This window comes from Hippocampus comes, unplaced genomic scaffold (assembly GCF_001891065.2).
Source record: "Hippocampus comes isolate QL1 unplaced genomic scaffold, H_comes_QL1_v1.1 scaffold155, whole genome shotgun sequence".
Taxonomy (NCBI): domain Eukaryota; kingdom Metazoa; phylum Chordata; class Actinopteri; order Syngnathiformes; family Syngnathidae; genus Hippocampus; species Hippocampus comes.
Window position 1 is genome coordinate 1,233,825 of NW_017804967.1, and position 8,093 is coordinate 1,241,917.

Sequence of the window (8,093 nt, forward strand, 5' to 3'; positions counted from 1 at the left end):
CGATGCGAAATGTTATCAGATCTAAATGAGCAATGACAAGCAGAACAAAAGAATGCTGCCGTACGCATACGCAGACATACAGTACATCAACATACACACAAGCATGACGATTTCCTCCCTGCCTACGCTGTCATGCGATGCTGACATCGCGATGACAGGCAACGACATAACAGCGTGATTGTGCTCCGAGGACGATGCGGGATGACCAGAGAGACAGACTGTTCGGTGACACTGCCAGACACGGGCAACAAGAAGCCCGCCAGCATCCGGCAGCATTGTCATGGAAACCAGAAGAGAAATCCACTGCCTTTTTTTTCAATCCACTGCCTTTTTTTTCCCATACATCTCCTTTACTTTCCTGTTCTGTGTCGGTCCGTAAGAGGAAGGTCATCCATCTTTTGCCTCGCGCTACGACAACAAAAGCACGGCACATAGCAAATGGTCCAAACCACCAACATATAAGATCATACTAAGACATTGCCATCTAGAAGTAAAAAAAAAAAAAAAACAGCGCTGCTTGAATGTGAATGCAAATGTCTGTGCCTTAGGTGTCTCCATCAAAAGCATTCAGTCACTGTGAAAAAATTAGGCAAATTCTCTAAAAATATTCGCTAAAACAGGTCATTTTGATCATGTATATTTGGATTTTCAGAATCATATTGTACATTTTAAACTGCTTGTTTACCCTGGCACTAAGTGGAGATAGCGCCTTTCAGAATCCCTCTGATGTTTTTTAGTCACATTCCGACCGGCATTTCGTCAATGGTTGCAGAATAAATATTTACACTTAGATTTCATAACGGTCATCATATGATGTGTCGTCAACCTTGATGTTGTCAAGCTTAACACTCCGTCATAATGAAATATCAATTGATATAAAAATCTCTTTGCCATTCAAAATACAAGGGATGTGTTAAACACCACACTGTTAGCATGCTAACTCAATCATGTTGAAAAGGTGACCAAAAGGCATTTCTAACGGCTTAACATGGACTTACTTGAATGAAGATGACTTTAAATCATTTGATGTGTGTCGTCAACCTTGATGTTGACACACTTAACACTCCGTCATAATGAAATATCAATTAATATAAAAATCTCTTTGCAAATTCAAAATACAAGGGATGTGTTAAACACCACACTGTTAGCATGCTAACTCAGTCATGTTGAAAAGGTGACCAAAAGACATTTCTAACGGCTTAACATGGACTTACTTGAATGAAGATGACTTTAAATCATTTGATGTGTGTCGTCAACCTTGATGTTGACACGCTTAACGCTCCGTCATAATGAAATATCAATTAATATAAAAATCTCTTTGCCATTCAAAATACAAAGGATGTGTTAAACACCACACTGTTAGCATGCTAACTCAATCATGTTGAAAAGGTGACCAAAAGGCATTTCTAATGGCTTAACATTGACTAACTTGAATGAAGATGAATTTAAAATCATATTTTTTTGCGGGGGTGAGGGGGGGTGAAATGTGGAAGACAGACTCCAAGGCACCTTATTATGATATTGACTCTACTAGGTAAGATTCACTGCAAAGAAGTCAGAAAGCGACAAAATGATCACAGGGTGAGTTCGACCATCACAAACACTGTCACACCTTAAAAAAAAAAAAAAAAAAAAAAAAAAACGCCAAGCCGGAAGTATCCCTTTCACCATCAGAGAAAAACAACTACAGGTCTGACAGGAAAAGCAAGGCTTGTCAGAGCAAGCAATAAACAACAAAAACAACCGTTGTCAAGAGCAGAAGTTGAAATGTCCAAGACTGTGCTCACACATGTCTGGTTTGGTTTGACTGAAACAAACTGGTGCAATTGGTCTCGTGCGGTTTGTTTGGTCAAGTGGAGTTATTTTTGTCCACTTGGTGTTGCTACGCTCATGTTTTACCCTGAAGTATTTCTGACTTTGATTGTGTGTTAAAAGGCAGGGTCTCACCTTGTGGGTGATGCGTGTGTCAGCTTAACGTATAGTTGTCTGTTGTTAGTTAGTTAGTTAGTTTCATTCACTTCACATGAATAGCTCACCATTCACCAGTAAAATCAGGTTCGGAGTCACTTTAGGAATCAAGTATTGCATTCTGTATTTTCTTAAGTCAACAGACAACGTGGCGCCATGGCGGAAAGTTCCTCCAACGTGTCAGGGTACTGAGAAAGAAAACTGGTCTGAGTCTGCATTCTCAGTGTTGCATTGAACATGAAAACGTTTCACAATGTACTCTCAGCACTTGACCCTCCCAACCCCCACATGCGAGTGCTTTTTTTTTTGTTTTTTGTCAAGACTACTTTCACAGCACTAACAATGAACTACCAAAAATGTCAGGCCGGGTGACCACAGAGGGAGCTTCGTTGACGGCTTCTCATTCATGTGACCCCAGCCAGCGGTGCATATGCTCAAGGAAATGTTTAACCCAAGTTTCAATATTTTTTAATAAATATGTTTTTTGAGTCAATGAGACTTCAGCTGGTTGCAGGTGAACAACCGACATTTTTTTTTCAGTCGTCACATGGAGAAATTCGGCCGCAGCTTTCAGCCCGGACATAGAACATAACATTTATGACCCATTTAGGATATTGTTTCCATCCATCCATTTTCTGATTTGCTTTTCCTCACAAGGTTCGCAGAGCATGCTGGAGCCTATCCAAGCTGCCTACGGCAGGAGGCGAGGGACACCCTGAACCGGTTGCCAGCCAATCGCAGGGCATACAGAGACGAACAAACATCTGCGCTCACACTCACACTTAGGGACAATTTAGAGTGTTCAATCAGCCTGCCATGCATGTTTTTGGAATGTGGGAGGAAACCGGAGTACCCGGAGAAAGCCCGCCCAGGCACGGTGAGGACATGCAAACTCCACACAGGAAGCCTGAAGCCGGAATCGAACCCTGCACTTCTGCACTGTGAGACCAACGCGCTAACCAGTCAACCACCGGGTATTATTTCCAAATTCATAAAATCAATTATTTTATGAGTTTTTAAGACCCTGCGGGAATTATACTCGCCCTACCTGTAAAACTGGTTCTGAGCACACTAATTATAAATTCAGGATTCCAAATAGATTATTTTAGATTCATAAGGGAAGGTGTTGCATGTAAAGTTGACTGGTCCAGAGCAACTTTTATTTTTTCTCTCTCTTATTTATTCCCTCAAACCAAAACCATTACCAAGTATACATTTATTTATTTATCTTTAATATAGTATGCAGGATTCCTGTACTTATTATATTTACATACATACATTTTAAATGTACAATGGATGAGTCAATGCAGCTATGCAGTTGATTGGTGAGAAATAGTGTCAATAGGCTATTGATTCATTGCCTTGTCAAATGCAACCAGTTGCTTGTCATAAAAAAATAAATAATTTAAAAAAAATCCAAAACAGTATGTTGGACTTTTATTCGAAGGGAAGTTGTTTAAATGCTAACCGGTTGCTCTGCGAACTTTTTAGCGTTGCTGTTTAGCCACACTGTACTGTATATGACACCAGGCTTTAAGTTTGTCGTATTTTTTTTGGCATGACCTAACAGGCAGCCGTGGAAGCAAAATGTGTCCTCATCTCACTCTGCGCCTCTTTTATTCAAACAAGCTTGTGTGCAGTTTGTTCTCTATCTGAGTCTGAACATTATGCTCACCCTGGGGAGTCATGCTTGTAGGGAGACCCCGCCCACCACACAGAGGCTCAAATTCATGCCTGAATCTGGCTCTGTTACTCTGTCACTCTTAAAACACGGCTATAGTTTTTTTTTTCATGGAGACATTACATTGTGTCATAAAAAATGAAATAAAAACTTACTTTTCCATTTGGCAAGGATATTTTTGTCAATTTGAGACACCTTAATGAAAACAAGAATATCCAGCCCTTTTAGCGGATACTGATCAACTGTAACTTTTCAATCACGTGATTGGATACTAATTTAAGTATCTCGTATCTCTTAACTCATTTAAGTCACCAAATCAAGGTGTTTACAATGTGAGTTTTATGCAGGGTTATACTGTAGGTTGATTTTCATTGTTAAATATCCATTTTGTAATTCAACATTTTGAAGGGGAATCTCTTTATTTGAATGCCCCTGAACTCACACACTTCATAATTTGACCCCCCTTTTTTTTTATATGACTGTGAAGTTCTACAGGAATCCAAAATCCCAGTGACACCACATCACTTATTAAATAATTCATATTTTTACATTTGACAGCAAATAATTGTTCTTAACCAGGTACTGTACTGCTGTGTATTGTGATTTAAAGATTCTGTGCTTTTTTTTTTTTTTTTTTTTACATATCAAGTGGTTGACTCTGTATAGTAATGCATTGAAAGCACATTCTTTTTAAAATGGCCTGCAAGTGATAAAGGCTTTACGACTGCAGTAACAACTTGTGTTCTACCGGAATAGTAAAAAAAAATAAAATAAAAAATCCATGCATGAGCGTATGCAGGCTTAGAAAGCACCTCGCCGGCTCCAAACCTTTCACCTGTGCGCACAAAGAGAGGATCTGCTCAACAAACAAGAGTGAAAGGGTGTGGGCAAAGGCAAATAAATACATTCATTATTCCTTAACTGCTGTTGAGGAGGTGGATGTTTTGCAGGAAATGAAAGGGACAGGGCCGTGGCATGTTCCTCATCACATCAAACTCATTCATACCGCACTCCGTGTGTGTGTGTGTGTGTGTGTGTGTGTGTGTGTGTGTGTGTGTGTGTGTGTGTGTGTGTGTGTACGCACGCACACACGCATCATAATATGTGCCTATAAAAACGGAAGTCTTTCATCCAACAATCTTATCAGAATGTGCTTTCATGACTGCTTTACAACATATATAGCTTGACAAGAAACAACAATCTATGTCTTTCTGTTTTGGAAAAGTACCCACATGGCCTAAAACATTTCATTCTTTCCAAACACACCTTTTTCTTTGGGTGCAAATAACAGGAAAACCCATTGGTGACTTTTCTTCCTCCCTTATCATTAGATGATGATTAATTATTAACTCACAAACTCCACGCTGACCATCACTCCCCCTGCTATTGCGGAATTACTTTTTTTGTTGGTGTGCATATGGCAAATACCGGTAATGTGATTTCACTCCATCTCCAAAATAATTCAACTATGACTATAACTAAAACTATTCAAATAAACAAGAAGGAAATGAGTTTGAATACTTGAAATGTTAAATCTGCCATCTGGCTGGTGACCAACATAGGGTGTAACTGGCATTGTTCAATTTTGTTTCAGCCAGTGGGGAGTTAGATACAGTAAGTTTGACCATTTGTCTCAAAAGGATCCAACACAGTACAATAGTACTGTTATAAATAGACTGTAATATTCATGCATTTTGTGATTTTCATGCTGCTGTTCGATAGGTTGTGTTGCGGGGTGTTCCTGCTATTCTTTAGACCTCCTGCATACTCACTCCTTTTGTGTGGTGGAAAATCTATCATGTTGACAATGGGATTGGCTGCCTCTTTAGTAGGAGGAACATAATGAATGTCTGGCTCCTCACAACAACACAGACTCCATTAAACACACACACACACACACACACACACACACACACACACACACACACACACACACACACACACACACACAGGGAACACACTTACATGAGCCCAAAGAAAATAAGTAACCCAAACCTCACCCCAATAAAAAGGTTAGCCCAAAATTACAGTAAACTCCGAGCGCAGCCTCGATTAACGAAAAACTGAGAATAAATGATGCGCTGTAAAATGTTTATAATAGTCTACATTAACAGTTTAAACCAGCAATACTACCACAAACTACTCTATGATCCCAATTCCCACAGCAATTCAACATTTTTTTCACCTAATCTTAAAACAAAACCATTAAAAATAAATATGTCAACAGTGCCATGTACATCATCTGCAGCTGTTCAGAATCAATATCCATCCATTTTCTGATCTGCTTATCCTCATAAGGGTCGCAGGGCGTGTTGGAGCCTATCCCAGCCATCTCCAGGCAGTAGGTGGGGTACACCATGAACTGGTTGCCAGTTCAGAATCAATCTTGAAATTAAAATTAAATAAATAAATAAAAATAGCTCATACTCATTAAACATGCTAAAGTGTATTAATATGTGATTGCTACAGATCTTTTTTGGAATTTAGTTGTAACAAGTTTTGCTTTGACCAACCAATCAATCAAATGACCTGCCTGATGACAAGAACATGTAGAGGCATGTCGGAAACTGCACAGGTACACTCAAGTGTAGTCCTGTTTACATGTGATAGTTTCATGAAGCGATAAAAACACTGATTGGTTGCATTTTTGTTGTAATCTTATTTATAATGAATTAAATTATATATATATATGATCAATTAAGTTTACACCACACTAGTTTGGCAGAATTTGATAAAGTCATCACAGTGAACGTTTCAAAGACTGAAAATCAAAATGTTAAATAAGTTAACAACTGTCTTTCATAGTAGTTCATGGGTCGCTTGCCTTAATTTTTCCCATTAGCCATGGGTCGCTTGCCTTTATTTTTCCCATTAGCCAAACACATAAGACTAAAATATTTCTGTATTGTTATATACTGTTTATTTTATTACTGGTTAATTGATTACTTGTGTTTGTTAATAATAATAATAATAATTAAAATGGGAAGAGGACCTCAAAAAAACCTATCACATATTAAAACGCAATTAAGAGTGAGAGAGTGGCAATTTGATTATTTTTCAACATCGTTTGACCCTATTTTTGAGGCCAGCAGTTGTTCCACGTTGGAAAAAAACGCAAATATGTGAATTCGCGAATATACGGGTATGCCATAGTACACATTGCGCATGCGCGAAAATCGACTTGCATCGTCGCCGAACCCTCTTGCGGTCCAACAGAGTGAAATGAACTCGCGTGATAAACAGTCAAACGAACTGGCGACCTAAAACACACACACACAAAAAAACAGCCGAGCGTTCGCCCTTGCTTAGAACGTCCACTTTCCCTCGTTAGTTCCGCCGGCCGCCGGTTCAAGTCCCTGCAGCCGGCGTTTTTGTCCAAAATATGTGCTTTCGTGGGCTCACACTCGGGTTTGGGAAGTCCCGCACGTGCCAGCGCTGGCGTGTTTTCCTTGCGAAGGGACATGCGGGCACACACTAGAAAGAACATCTCGAAATTCAACACGAATGTGTCATTGCGCGTAGAAGAAGCTGCGTGACTTTGAGACACAGCGGCTGATTTGTAATACACGTATACAACACACTCGGCCCAGGGCCCCGTTCCTCCTTGAACGCAGCGCGGACACACAACAAGCTAGCTCCTAATAAAAGAAACACACCCCTTGGCAACAATGGCGGGTTCAAGGTAAGCTCGGACAAGGTACTTACCAACCAAACAAGACACCACCTCGAAGCTTGAGGAAAACTACGCCGCGTCTCCCCTTTCTCACTGTGCGTATGTTGCCCCTAGAGAGGTTCCGGTGGAAAAATGTCACGGATTCCAGCGGTCGGCCTGTCGGGTCGGTCGCCTCCCCCGCCTCGCTCCGCTCCTGTCTCGGATGAGTGATGTCTGTTTGCCCCCTTCACTTGGAACCTCTCTCACGCCACCTTGTTGCCAACGCCGCGTTCTGTCACCTGGCTCTGTGCTTCGACTCTTCTCCGGGCGTTCAGGCGAGCACACTCGCGTTGACAGCTTTGGGATGGATGGAGGAGGAGGAGGAGGAGATGGGGGCCGAGCGTTAGAGGTGGAGAGCGAGTGAGTGGTCATTCTGCTCGAGTGCACAGGGGACTGATAGTTTCGAGCAAAATGACTGTTATACCTTTATATAAAGGCACATTTAATGCATAGTGGTGAGTTGAACCCGATTAGCTGGAGGAAAAAAAAAAATCACCGTTTTTAAGTTCGAGCACTGCAGAGGCTGCAAAACACATTGCCACCCAGTGTGTCGACAATCATACTGATCATAATGATGATGTTTAATCCTGCTAAATGTGCCGTGCAGCCATTGTAGTAGCAGACATGTGCGCAGGGGCTTCTTGTGTTACGTAACCAGTCCAATCGGCCAACAACAGTGTGTGTGTGTGTGTGTGTGTGTGTGTGTGTGTGTGTGTGTGTGTGTGTGTGTGT

The 8,093-nt window shown here is 40.9% G+C and overlaps 1 protein-coding gene across 5 annotated transcripts in view; it reads right to left on the reverse strand.

Annotated features, from left to right (window-relative positions):
- The window catches only part of slc20a2 (solute carrier family 20 member 2), a 61,241-nt gene extending 53,589 nt beyond the window's left edge, over positions 1-7,652 (reverse strand). For 2 of the 5 annotated variants that reach the window (XR_002170230.1, XM_019886834.1), the window contains exon 1: positions 7,355-7,651. The gene's annotated coding sequence lies outside the window, so the exon portion shown is untranslated. Of the gene's footprint in view, positions 1-7,354 lie in introns of all 5 variants that reach the window. The other 3 variants (XM_019886813.1, XM_019886823.1, XM_019886779.1) reach the window with 2 other exon arrangements.
- Between the last annotated feature and the right edge of the window lie 441 nt (positions 7,653-8,093).